Below are 14939 nucleotides of genomic sequence, written 5' to 3' on the forward strand. Positions count from 1 at the left end.
CGAGAGAGACGATAGAAAATTTTATCCCCGTTATTTTTGACTTTCCAACATACAACAACTAATGGGCTAAGTGGGCTTCTAATTAAAAAACTCACGAATCAGAAACCCTTTTTTTTTTTTTTTTTTTTTTCTTTCTTTAGGTTTTCCAACACCAATAAATAAATCTTAAATTTAGGTTCGGTTTCAAAAAGCATATGATAGGCTCTGATATCAATTGTTAGAATAACACAAACAAACAAACATCATACACATTCAAGAAACACAAACCATAATTCGATGAAGAATTACTAACCTGATGATGTAGAAGCCATTACAATGCCGAAAGCACAAGTCTTCTGTTCTCTCCAATGCTTTAGCAGTCTATAATGGGGTAGACAATATTGCTTGATGAATTGTGAGAACAGGGACCTTGCTTTATATAGGAGTTGATGATTCCTAAAGCTTCCCATAAAGATTTCCTTGTGAATCATGGATTCAACTCCTCTGCAAAGCATACTTTAGTTCATGTCTTAGTAAACTAATTATAGTCCACATAGGATTAGGTTTCCTCAACCTGCAAAAAGTATAATCACACTTTCCTTATTTGCAAGTTATTCGGATTGCATCACATTGTGTAATTCTTAATCCTTGTTCCTTAGATGATCTTATATTGTGATTAATGAAGTTCCATATTGTATGATAGTCCAATTAGGTTTTACAGAATACCAATCGCGATTGCTTGGTAGATCTGCTTGTTTCTAGTTATCACTGTCATCAGTCTAGGTAACAGCGGTTGACCGACCAACAGGAGTTTTACCAAACAGCTTAGATTAGGCTCAAAAGCACTTTTGATTCTAAAAGCAGCAGCTCAGGAAGCAATCCCAAACTAAGCCTGACAGTCTCTCACACACTCTAGAACCTTGACTTCGTTAACGGTCAAATTCCGGGAGCAAACGGAGCAAGCTGACCCTTCGCCATGGCTTCGTGCGCCACCGCCTTCCTCTGCAACCACGCCGCCGCATTAACCTCACCTTACTCGCCTCGAAAGACCAGAACCACCGCAAGAAGCCTCCGGAGCTCTCTCAGACCAACCACCATCACTGCCAAGCAGGACCAGAAGACGGCGTTGCAGTACCGGAAGCTCGGCGACTCGGACCTCGAAATTAGCGAAATCACTCTTGGCACAATGACGTTTGGTGAGCAAAGCTCGGAGAAAGAAGCGCACGAAATTCTCAGCTACGCTTTCGACAATGGGATCAACATTTTGGACACTGCTGAAGCTGTGAGTACTCTAAATGTTAAAGCCTGATTCTCATAATTATTTTGTTTATTTTCTGTTTCGAATAAAATTTGATTGTTTGTTTGTTGCAGTACCCGATTCCAATGAAGAAGGAGACGCGGGGATTGACTGACCTCTACATTGCCAGCTGGCTAAAGTCTCAGCCCCGCGAGAAGGTAATCAATGAGCTTCTTCATTAGTTTAACCAGCAATGGTTTTCGGATTATTGATGGGAGTCGCTGATTTTCGTTACTTTGTTTTGTGTATATATGTCTAGATTGTTTTGGCAACAAAAGTATGTGGGTATTCAGAGACGTCTAGTTATCTGCGTGACAATGCAAAGGTCTTGAGGGTGGATGCTGCAAATATTAGAGAGAGTGTAGAGAAAAGCCTTAAGAGACTCGGCACAGATTACATTGATCTATTGCAAATTCATTGGTGAGTGCACTGACCAAAATTCGCAGTGTTTACAAGTTTGTATGAGTACACTCTCACTTGATTTCTGATTCTATGTAATTTGTATTTGTGAATAAATATGGTGCAAGTTAAATTAGGACTAACGATCATTTGGAATTGGAGATGTCTGTCGAACTGTTTTTTACTTTACCATTCATATGCATGGCTGGGGATTACTCTACCATTTGTATGAATGACTGGACATTACTATTTTCTATAGGAAGTTGAGATTTCTGGGAACGACTGGTTTTCATATATAATTTTTTTCCCTTTTACCTTCTCTGGTTTTCAGATAGATGCTAATAGAATTGGTCTTCTGAACTCATATGAGCATTTCACACATCATTGGACAACTTTGTCCATTTTCGTATATTACATTCACAAGAGTAAAGCTGAAAAGATTATCTTAAATTAATGCATTGGAGCTCCTTGATTATACATGGTAAAAACAAAGAAAGCAGTAAAGCAACACCATTTACAGAGGCTTCCAAATTGACTCATGATATGTTGAAATGATACATTGACACACTTTCTTTTCATATTCCAGAAAAGGAATCTGAATTTTAATTAGTTTACGGTGGTGGTTTTCGAAAATTAAGCTATTGTGTTTAATCCAGGCCAGATCGCTATGTTACACTATTTGGTGAGAATTGTTATGATCCTTCCAAATGGAGGCCAAGCGTTCCATTTGGATAACTATGAGCTATCCAAACCAACTTAAAAGTTTTGACTTTCCGGCATAACTGTAAAGTACCTTCCACCTGATGCGGAAGTTATATAGAAATAAGTAAGCTTTCATGACCTGTTATAATATGTAAATTGAAAAGAAGCATTATCATCTTAGTGTATTGAGCTTCTCTCTTTAAGTATGGTTCAAAGTCATAGCTGCAAATTGACATTAAACATATGTTGATATATGAGTGTGCCCAAGAGGTTAAACCTTGAAACTGTAAATTCTGGTAACTATTGTTGCTAAATAAATGGAGTATCACATGTTTCCTATAACTTCTTGACGTCTTTATGATTCTTGAACTCACATTGACGTAAGATTTGTTTAAATTTTATAGGTACGTTATATTGGTGTTCCAATGAGACTTCATACGGAGTGATGGAGTTCGTAAATACTGCTAAAGTTGAAGGACTACCAAAGATCGTCAGTATACAAAACAATTACAGTCTGCTTGTTAGAACTCATTTTGAAAGTAAGTCGTATTCTGATTCTGTAGGTAGAAAATTCAAACATTTCCTATTTATATGTTGAAATTAGGTTACAGTTGAGAGGTCTCTTTTTTGAAAGGGTTGAGCGGTCTCTTTAAATCATTATTCTCATAATAAACCAATATCTGTCGCTTCTCTGAGTTTGTTTTCCTAGAAATTAGATTCTTAGTCATGCAACTATACACTTTTATATTGGATGCTTAACTTTTTTGATTGCTAAGAACTATCTGGTTGATCTATAACCTCTATTAGACCTTGGATTGCAATTTGGTTGGGCTGTGTATCTAACCTGTTTCTTCTAGTGGGGAGCAAGTTTTGTGACAGCTACAAGTTGAACTAAGCAACCTAGTTATGCCAAGCATTCTCTGAATCTTTTTAACAATTTCAAAACACCGAGCAAGTTTTCCCACAATACGCCTAGCCCTGACCAAATGGACACACCAAGCAAATCAAAAGGCCTAACACACCTAACCTTTCTTGGTAAATTTAATTACACTTGCAAGTTTCTTCTCAAATTTGGTGTGGCTTTTATTTCACTATAGCCCTCAAAGGCCAGCCCATGACTGAGCTATGTCATGCTTGCTCTTCATTTCATGTCACGAAGTTCTGTCAAGCAGCATTGCATGTTGTCTATCAGGCATGAATCCCCATTTGCCTTCATTTTCGTTTGCATTCTGAACCGTTGCCCTCTGATATAGCAAATTACATTTTGAATAAGTTCACATATAAGCTTAACTTTTGCATTCTGTATGATGGAGATTGCCATGAATGTAATATACATAATGAAGAGTGTTAATCACCCATTTCTGTCAAGGATATTATACATAGCCAGGAAGTTCCAACAAGATTTTGACTTTTCTTGTCTGGTGTACTCGGAAAATTTACAGGTCGTTGCTGAGTACAGCTAGAATCTTTTGAGTTTAATTACTTTGTTTTCTGTAGATTTTTCTAAATATCATGTCCTTTAATGTCAAACACATTAACCTATTTGCTGGATGCAACCTGCAGTTCGCCCTTTGTTTTATGTGTTGAGAGAGATGGTCATGATGCTGTGCTTAGCTTTCCCTCCCAGTGTTTCTATGCCAGTCTCTGAACTTCAAGGAGATTTTAATTTATCCCTTTTTTTTTTGGCAGTTGATCTTGTTGAAGTTTGCCTCCCACAACATCACAACATTGGCTTCCTAGCTTATTCTCCACTTGCTGGTGGAGCTCTGACCGGAAAGTACATTGATAGCAATTCCGATGCTGCAAGAAAAGGGAGGTTGAATCTCTTCCCAGGCTACATGGAAAGATATAACAAATCCATTGCCAGGGTATGTTAAAAACTCACACATGCTTGGAGATGTAAATCATGATAATATTCAAATTAAAGCCATATAAGCTGGAGGACATATCTTGCATAATTAGTTATTAACAGTCTCTAGAAACTGTCGACATGTTTGATGCAGGGCTTTATTATCATTCTGTCACATTTGGTAATGGAGCTGCGGAACAGCAGATTGTTGTTGATGGCACTGGTGCCATTTGTCATTGGGAAGCAGCTTGTTTACTATTGACTTGAAAAAACTTTCTAACTGATTATATATTCAAAACATATTATCATGTTTTTAAATTTATTGAAAACCAATAATAAAATGATTGATTAAGGCCTAGTTAACCAAATTTAAGGCTGTAGTGTTTTTTTGTTTTACTTTTTACCACCCACAAGAAGGCACATTCTTTACAAGTACTTGTTATAAAAATCATGCTGGAGTTTGCTTTACATAATTTACCTCATAACCTGGATGTTGTGGAAATAATTGGTTTGTTTTGTTTCTTGATGAGTAGTTACAAGTTGTGAATAGAGATTGCTGAGGATAATCTTCGTTACAGCTTGTTGATTGCTTACTTCATTTCTGTATTCAGGAAGCAACAATAAAGTACATCGAACTTGCCAAAAAACACAGGCTGACTCCAGTTCAGCTTGCACTTGGATTTGCAAGGGATCGTCCATTCATCACCAGTTCTATCATTGGCGCAACTTCTGTTAACCAACTGAAGGAGGACATTGATGCTTTTCTGTCAACCGAGAGGCCTTTACCAGCAGAACTGGCGGCTGATATCGAAGATATTTACAACAGATACCGAGATCCTACTTTTTTTTAAAAATAGTATCCTAGAAAAGTGTAATTATCATTGTTTATGGTTTTATATGTAGATCAAAGGTCATGGATATTGATCTCCCTTGTTTTACCCGGGGAATGTTGATATTCCAATGACTAAGCATCACGTTAACGAATTAAGCTTCATCCTACTGTACAGGATTGTTTTGTATCTATGACCTCTTGTTGTCCTTCCCTTTTCTCTATATTGAATACAACTTTAGTCCAAGCTTTTGATTATGCTTCTATTTGCTCTAGTTTCCTAAACTAGGTGATTTGCTCATGGAGTTGATACTGCTTAGATACTAGGCAGCTTCGATCATCTAAAGCAACTGGAAGTACTTTCTTAAGAGGCAAACAAACACAAATGTAAACACCGAGGATTGATCAATTTTCTACAAATGACGATGAACTTGTCAGTTTAGCCTTTAACTTCCGACTAAACTGTCAATTTACATGGTCGAGTTTGCACCACATGATAAGTTGACAATTTAAAGGGAGCAATTTCAGCATTAAAGCCTAAATGACAGTTTTAAAAAAAAAAATATCTTTTAGTTAATCAATTGTGGTGAACAATAATGTTCATATGGTTGGTAATTGACGAAGAAAATTATATTCAATCACCAATGAATGTAAATGTAAGAGTAGAAAAAAATATTTTTAAATTAAGTTTTTTTGTTTTCCACCATTCTGATTTTTTTTTTTTTAGTTCAAATGAATTCCATTGATTGAAGTATTGAACGGCCAGAACGGCACATATAAACGGTCCATATGGACACTCGGTACCATTCACTATTACAAATCTTGCTCAATTATTCAAAGAGCTTGCCAAGACTAAATCTAAAACTAGGCTTACAAAAAATACTTTTGACTTGAGTCTTCCTTTGCCAATGCACACAATTGTGGTGCGCCAGAAGGATCAAATATTTAGTGCAAAAACTTAGCAGAGTTTAGAGAGCAGGCTAAAAACCAACTTACAAATTACTCAATCTTGGTCTTTGGTGTATTTTTATTTCGGGCTCCAAGAGGACGCCCCCTTTTCTTCTTCATCTCTGCAGCTACTTGAATCAAGCCACCCGGATCCCAAATACGAAACTCTAGAGAACTAGAACCCATAAATTGGGTCCACAAATAAGCCCAAATCCAAACATGCTCAAAAACTTTGGACACCCAATTGGGCTGCAAAATTTGTTTGGACCCCTAAAACACCCCCACTGATTTGGGCTTCCACCTTAGCCTGGGCCAAACAATTGATCTGGGCACCCAACCTGGGGGTGACGATCGTCCCCTCTGCCATGGTCACCACCTCACAACTCGACCATTGCACAAGTATCGCCGCCGCAACCATAGACCGGGGACCGATACTAGAACGCCCCTCCAGCAGTGACTTTCCAGAGTTTGACACCACTGTACGATTCCCATGACACCACTCCGTCGAAATGGCCCTTGCACATTCTTTGCCGCCGACGACATTAGGGCACTAGCAGCGCGGTGCATTCGGAAACTCACCACCACTCCAGAAAAATGGAGCGTTGCCTCCCTTGTTGCCTTGCTCTGGACATAGGGTACGAACCGCAACCTCCAGTATCCAGCTCACTTCCACTCCCTCCTTCAAATTTTGGCCTACCTGCCGATTGCCAACAAATTTCAATTAGGCTTTGAGTGGTCGGATCCGACCTGCATCATCAGAGCCACACCCTGGTAGCCTGCTCACCATCATCCAAGGCCGAACGCCGGCTTCTGCCCGAGGTGTAAGACCTCGGAAATTTGTTATTAATTCCTAAATGTTTCCTGGGATTAATAAGGCGTTCGTTTGTACGATTTTGTGGTTCGAGGGTGGAGTGGAATTATTTTCGGACGAATTATTATTCGAAGTGCACGTTTTAGGGGAGTTACGAAGTTTGACTTTTTATACGTTTGGATTCTTCAGGAACTTCCTTCATGAAAGTCGTAGAGCGCGTCGATACGATTTCGTGGACATGTGAAACGCGAAAATTGGAGTTCGTATGAGGAAGTTATGGTCTTTGGAAAAAGTTTCCATTTTGGTTAAATAGGAAAAAAATCAGAAAAATCATAAGTTTCCAAAAAGGGAAACTTTTTCTCTCTCTTCGGTCGGTTTGCCCCCTCACATTCGCCAGCGTCGTTCTTCCTCCTTCGGCCACCTTTTGCTTCCATTCCAAAGGGAATCCTGCTCTCCTCAGTCCCCTCTACAAGTCTGTGGTGGTGATTTGTCGTGGGAAGCACCGTAGACGGCGCTACAAGGTCGGGAAGTTTGGCGGCGGCGATGCTTCGAACCCAGAGCGGAACTTCCGATTCCGGCCACCATAGCCGGTGTTTCTTGAGGGCTTTTGAATCCCAGAGGACGTAGATACTCTCCACAAAATGGCTTGCAACGATTCAACCTGTGGAGCTCGAATTTGAAAGATTGGGAATCTAGGGTTCATCGGTTTTCAAAACTTGCGAGGTAAATTCAGGCCAAATAGCTTTGATTTAAACTTTGTGCTAGTTATGAAAGTTTCAATTGGAGTTGAGATGAAGATCTTTTGTGTTGGAAGTTTTGTCTAATTTTGACTTTGGGTGGGCGGCGGGGCCGCCACTGTGGTGGTGGTTTCCGGCAGGTTCCGGCCACCCCAGGGACAGTTTCTGTTTTTGATTTCGATCTCCTCATTGATACAAGCATTTCGATATATAGTTTGTAATTTTTGGAAATCGTATGAGCAAGTTATGAATTTTCAAAGTTTAGGGTTTTAGGTTCGATCGATGTTCGATCCGTGAGGATTTGGCCGTCTGATCGACTTGTAGTTTTGATTTATTGATCGTAGAAGTGTTCCGAAGACGTTGGATGGTCTCGGATGAGGATCTGACTGTTGGATCGTCGTGTAATTGTGTTTTCTGAATTGTGTGATTTGTGTTGTATTGAGTGTGACCTTGATGTGATTAGGTGATTGACAAAATTGTGTGAGCGGAGTTTGGACGGTTTGTGCTTGTCTTGGTTTGTGTGAAGACGCAGCAGGATTTGGAGGTGAGTAAATCTCACGGTGTTTCGGTTGATAATTAGTTATGTTTTACTTTAATAGATTTAATTGTTAGCATGAGAAATCGTATCTATCAAATGAAATTACTTGTTTTAAAATATATGAACTTGATCGACAACGGTTCATGGGTAAGTTAAAACAATGTTTTGATCTAAAATGATTTTTGAGAAGTATAATTTATGAACTATAGTTGGTATTAGTAGTTATTCCTGCGTGAATGACTTCGTATGTATATATATATATATATATATATATATATTTACGTGGAATATATATATGGACGGTGTGGCATTGTGTGAAGTATAATAATTGTGATTTTATTTGGATTATTATATTGGAGCATTTACTCTTGTCGGAAATGTGAATTGATGATTTATATTGTTGAAAGAGTGATTTGAAGTTATGGTGTGACAATTGTGAGTTGTGAGGGGTTTCTTTAAATGTCTTGTTCCGAGGGTGTAAGGGTCTAAAGTCTGTAGGTTACAGTGGTAACCTGGGTGCAAAAATATCGTAAGGCTGAACCTCGGCCGAGGTGACAGGTTACGATTCAGTAGAGCTCTAGTATGTTTGCATGCGTGCAGTCATGGTGGTAACTGTGTTAATGCATCATGAGTACGTAGTCTGTTATATGCATGTGGTCCTAGTGGTAACTGAGTTACTACATCATGAATACGTAGTCTGTTGTATGCGTGCGGTCATGGTGGTAACTGAGTTACTGCATCGTGAGTACGTAGTCTGTTGTATGCATGCGGTCCTGGTGGTAACTGAGTTACTGCATCGTGAGTACGTAGTCTGTTGTATGCGTGCGGTCATGGTGGTAACTGAGTTACTGCATCAGGAGTACGTAGTCTGTTGTATGCGTGCGGTCATGGTGGTAACTGTGTTACTGCATCATGAGTACGTAGTTTTCGGAGAATGTTTCTAGTGTTCTTTCTTTAATTTATATGTGGGATTTGGATTATATGAATCCTATTGTTTGTTTTAATGTAATCTCCTGAACTAAATTATATGCAAGGATTACTATGAATTCTATTGTTTGTTTTAATGTAATCTCATGAACTAAATTATATGCAGGGATTACTATGAATTCTATTGTTTGTTTTAATGTGATCTCCTGAACTAAATTATATGCAGGGATTACCGCTTTTTGAATTGTTTGTTTTAATGTAAATTCCTGAACTAAACTCTATGCAGGGATTTATATGATTTCTATTGTTTGTTTTCATGTGATCTCCTTAACCAAGTTTCTATGCAGGTGTTTGGCTCCAAAACCAGCTGGTGTGCAAACAGTCTCTTTTGAGCGAGTGGTTGCGCAGGCGTGCCAGCACCTCGGGGTGCAGTCGTTGGGGTAGTCCCGTGACCTGACTTCTTCTTCAAGCGCTGTGGACGAGGAGAGCACCAACCTCGTCACAGGGTTCTTTTCTTGCCTTTTGGAAAAGGACTTCTTGCCTTACGCGGGTAAGGGCTTTGGTTGTGGTCTCTTTGCGTTCACCGAATCGATACTCAACGCTGAAAGGCTGAGCAGAGCAATCACTGGGAAGTTTGAGAGAAGCACGGGTTTGCTAAAGCGTGACTTTAGCTTCGCTGGGTTGCGAGGGCGTTACCCTTGCTTCGCTGGAAGTAACAGTGGCGGTTGTGCTCGCAGTCGGCTCCTGGGGAGACTGGGACTGGAAGTACGGTCGCCGGGTTGAACTGGTGAGGCTGACAGTCGGCTCGCGAGGAGACTAGGACTGGCGGGCGGTCACCGGGTTTCAACGAGGTTGAGGGTTTGCTCCGGGGAGGCTTTGTAATCGCTGGGATTGATTGATTTGAGAGAGGTCCTTTTCTGTATTGTCTTTAGCCTCTATATATAGGCTATTGCAGATTCATTGTCCAAATAGGAATGAAATACTATATTTTAGGCCACAGTTATTGGCCTTGAATCAAATCAAAACTCTTAATAGTTTTGATATCTAGTGTAAGCGATAATTAATGTTATCCGCCTCTGTCGTCGCTAGAATATAGGCAAAGATTAATTGCCTCTTAGAATCCTAGACGTGATCGCTGGATGCGAGCAGTAGGATACGCACGTATTAATTGCAAATATATCTTCACGCCCTTCTGAGCGCTCAAATCTTCATGCAATTAATGATGATATCTCCTTATGAGACACGGGATAAGCAGCATCACGACCCAAGTCCATGTAATCCCATTTTGGGCCGCAAGTATCGGCCCACTGGCTCAGACCCACTAAAGGATTTCGCCAAACTTACTTTTGGGCTCAAACAGTGCCCCCCAGGCCCCGAAATCAGGCCTGCTAAAATGCAACTGATTGAAGGGGACTTAGAAAGAAGCGTCGGTCGCTTGAAACGATGCCATTAATAAGGGTCGCGTCCCCTCATTTGTGAAACGCTTTCTGTCGCATCGTTTCCCTCACAAAATTCTTTATTTAAACTCACAGCCGCACTCATCTCTGCTCCATCTTCTTTGCAAACGATCCAGAAATGGCTCCCCCTAAGAAAATTGTCGTCGATCAGGAAGAAGAATTGAACGAAACGGCTGCTCGGACCTGGGGCACCAGTATCGGGGCTCGCATTCATCTAGAGACCACTATTCACCGACCCCTACTCCTTCGTTTTTCCAATCACCACACCGGATTAGGCCCAGCACCGCAAGGTGTTATCCCAAATGATGCCATCGCTATGTACGGTCTTCCTGTCCGACGGCCCATTCTAGTCCTCCGAAGGACTCCCGGAGACTTTAGCGGTTGGGGTGTCCAAAACCATCGAGCCAAGATAGGGAATTGGCCATCCTCCATTAGTGCGCAGGAAACCTCTTGGTATCGCGAGGCGCGGGCGCGAGATCTAGGTCGCTGGAATGCTGCGGGTATCACCCATGCTATTGATTTGTGCTTCCACCTTCCTCGCGATGGTAATCGCTCGCCACTCGCTGCTTTCCTCTGTTTCTGGAATACCTCCACCAATACATTTGACTTCAGATTTGGTCAAATGAGCATTACCCTGTTGGACATCCTTGCCATCACTGGCCTTCCCATCGATGGCGAGCCGTATGTGCATGGTCAATTTGACTCGACCGATTTCACTTTGACCATGGCCCAGCAAGGCCGCAGCGCTCATAGTGGTTCATACCCAAGATGGCTGGCATATTACAGCCGGGAACACAATGCGACCGGAGGAATCGCTTTCCTTGAATATTGGCTCTGTAAATTCATATTCTGCACCTCCTCCTGCAAGCCCACTGGCACCTGGACCTATTTAGCAACGGCCCTCTACAACGGCCGCAACATCGGGCTCGGACAACCGGTCTTGGGCGCTATTTATCGCATGCTGTACCAAGCGACGATGCACCCCTTTGAGACCAACATTTCCGGACCCTTCTGGATCTTGGACTTCTGGATCCAGACCTACTTCCCATTCTTCCGCCGCGAAGATATCCTGCTATCTCCGCCGGTCGATCAACTGTTAGGTCGATGGTTTTGTTGCGAGGACAAGTACTCATCTCCCCCCTACTCTGAATGCTTTTCTTATCTGTACTTGCTAGACGACATGCCATACTGTGATTTAATTCTGGGGAGACGATTCCCTTCTGTGTTACAATATGGATTCCTCCCTGGCGATCCTCGTTATCCCGACCGCGCTCGCCTGGCGTTCCGCCGCGCCATCTCTTGTTCAGACATTCGGATCGCTACCGAGGAACTCAGCTATGAGCTCTACGCTCCTAACCATTTCGCCCGCCAATTTGGCCTTGTCCAATTGGTACCAATCCCTCCGTATGATGCCTGGAACTACAACACCTCCTGGAGAAGATTCGGTCCACCTTCCGGGCCCCCACCGGCACAAAGTATGCTCGTGCTGGTCGACCTTCCCGATTGGGCCCAAAACCTAGAGGCTGTCGACGGAACCGAAGAAGGGTATGAGATTTGGTGGAGAGAAGTCTCTGTCAACTGCTGGACTCGACCAGATGACGAACTCTTCGCTACTCTCTTTGGCGAGCTCAGGAACCCATATCCCACTGATATTGAAGTGCTCGCTCGCTTTTCTGAAGACGCCAACAGGCCTCGACCCCTCCAAGTGGTCAGGCCTACGCGAGCTCCTCGCCCGGCCCAGGCTAGCATCGTAATTCGTGAACCACCTCCAGAAGTAAGTACTGCAACTCTAATTTCTGCAGACTCCTTCTTTGTTTCATTTACTCATTCTTGTTTGTATTAGGGAAGTGCGATGCGCCCTGGCCGCCGCACAAACCATGCTTCACCGGCCGCTGGACAGACTGGAAAACAAAAAGCAGTACTTGCTGAAGCTACAGCTGAGGGCTCTTCTTCCTCTTCTGATGACGACGATCTACAAACCGTAAGCACCCTTTGTCTTCAGGACCAACTTTGTGATTTGAATGCTAATCTCTCGCTTCTCCCAGGTCGTGGCTGCTATAGCCCGCAAGCGTAGTCGCTCAGATGCTCATACTGGCACCTGGGAAGAAGATGAACCGATGGCCGACCGGCTGGTAAGAAACAAAGAGCCTATGTTAGAAATTATCCCTGTCTCTGCCCATGTTTCACACCCTTCTCCTTTACAGGTTCGTCGCAGACCATCCAACCATGCCGGGGAAGGCTCTTCAGCCGCCGCTCAAGGGACAAATGCTTCTCGAGCGCCAACATCCGTGGGACCTGAAAATCTTCCACCTCCCGTCAGCGCTGATGGCGGCTCAGCCTCTATCCCTGTACAGATCATAGAAGATAGTTCCGATGAAACGGAAGAGAATGCGCCCCTTCCGGACGCATCAACTGAGGAACTGCTCGCTACACAACCACCAGCACCCGCATCACCTGATCGCAATCCTGATGAGGAAGCTCAGGAATCCACGCCAGTAAACGTCTCATGCGAGGGTCCTGTGGCAGAGGTATTCTTAATTGAAAATTGGTGCCTTAGTTCCTATTCTTCTTGTACACCTGACCGTCTTTCCTCATTGCAGAGTGACGTCCCTGTTGAGGAGGTCGCTGTCCCTGACCCTGCTGAGCCCGCTGATGACGGCATGGCGAATCAAGAACCTGCCCCCCAGATTCCAGAGATAGTTGCTGATATGGATGCAGTACCAGAACAAGTTGCGGCCCCGACCATCGAACCTCAAGTAGGCCCTGCTGCTGCTACCGCTGACGCAGACATCATCGCTGAAGTTCCTTCTCCTGAGCCTCCTAATAGGCTGGAAAGACTTGTTCGCGTACTCGAAGTGGCTCCCCCGAGGGTCGCGGATGAAGCGAGGGACAATCTGCAGCGACTCCTGGGTCCTGACATTTTACTGCCGGGCGCAGCTGCCAGAGCTCAAGAGTATCTGATGGTACTTCGCCGCGAATGCGCCATCGCTGAAGATGAATTCGTTGAAATATATGAGCTCTTGCAAAATCTTCCTGCAAGGATCAAAGATAGGACGACCGCGGCCGCGCAGGCCAGGCAGGTTCAGGTTCACTATCACGGCCTTGCACAACAAGCAGAAGTATCTCACGACTCTCTAAGCGATCAAGCGATTCGCGTTAGGGATCTGAGAATCTCACAGAACCACCTTCGGACCCACATTCAGGATCTCCAAACCCAACTAATCGAAGCCCAGGCCCAACTAGTGACGGTCACGGCCCAACTGGCGCAGGAGGAGCCTCAGATAGAACAGCCCCTAACGGCGCTAGAAGCAATGTCTCAGAACTTGGCTCAAGCGCGCGAAGCAGTTCGACAAGCAAAGCACGCTGCTGCTGACGCTAGCTTTCGTCTGGATGAGCACTTGCTTCGCTTGACCCATGCGGGTCGAAAACTTTAGGCCTCCTGTTTTAGGCCCATTTTACTTTGTATAAGGATATGTTTAATATATACAATATTCAGCCCGCTTTGTTCGGCCCAAATATCATTTAAGGTTTGCCAATTAATGAACAGCAAGACCGTTGAAAAGATAATCCTAATTCGGGCGGTTGCTTTCTTGGAGACCGTCCTGCTTCCCACGCGTTTTCAATATCTTCCATTTCCGAGATAATCGCATTCAACCGCATTGATTCTCCTATTGATGGCGTTGAAATCGTCTCAACTGCCTACCGCACGGTGTGAGATCAACCCTATAAATACCAACTGCCAAAGAAGAGCGATAACCCAACCACCATGTTTCTTCCAAAGATGAACTCGCCAGCCCTGTTGCTTTTCCTCCATTTTCTAAAATCTTCCCACCGTAATCTCACCCTTAGCCACAGATTCTTAGGCTTCATGGCTTAATCTCAAGACCTGGTTAGGCTTCATGGCCTAATCTCAGGTCCAGCGGCGTGTCTCTGGTTACTGAAAATCTGGATGAACTTGCCAGTCTCAGTTAAACCGAAGAACACGCCGCGCTCCTAACGCGGCAGAACCAAATTCTGAGGAGTCCAACTTTTCAGATTGCCTGCGCGGAGCAAACGGAGGAGGGGAGGAAGGCCACTTTGAGGCTTTCCTTTCTGCCTCCGCGGTCTATCTCTGGGGCCTGGGCACGCACTTTCTGATTTACCCCAGGAGGTAGATGTGGTTGTGAGTCACACCTGCTCTAGAGCCCAACTCTTGCCTGGAGGAGAGGCCCCAGCAGGGGAGTGAAGGCCCTCTTTTTCCCTCTTCCTCCAGCATCGATGACAGCAGCGGCGACTTAGATGGGAGGAGGATCTGATCATAGGGGGAAGAATGCTCTGAGGTGGTAGCGTCTAGATCCTTCTCCACACGGCCACGGCGAACACTTTAAACTTTCATGTCTGTAGCTCGCATGTGAACCTGTATTGCTCTATTCTGTTGTATGCTTCTGGCCGCAAAGCCACTTTATGAATAAATATGCTCGATTTAC

General features: G+C 43.5%; 1 pseudogene; it reads left to right on the forward strand.

The window, feature by feature from the left end:
- The first annotated feature begins 407 nt into the window (after positions 1 to 407).
- LOC112198481 lies at positions 408 to 5296 on the forward strand (annotated as a pseudogene).
- The last annotated feature ends 9643 nt before the right edge of the window (positions 5297 to 14939 follow it).

Source organism: Rosa chinensis, chromosome 4 (assembly GCF_002994745.2).
Source record: "Rosa chinensis cultivar Old Blush chromosome 4, RchiOBHm-V2, whole genome shotgun sequence".
Taxonomy (NCBI): domain Eukaryota; kingdom Viridiplantae; phylum Streptophyta; class Magnoliopsida; order Rosales; family Rosaceae; genus Rosa; species Rosa chinensis.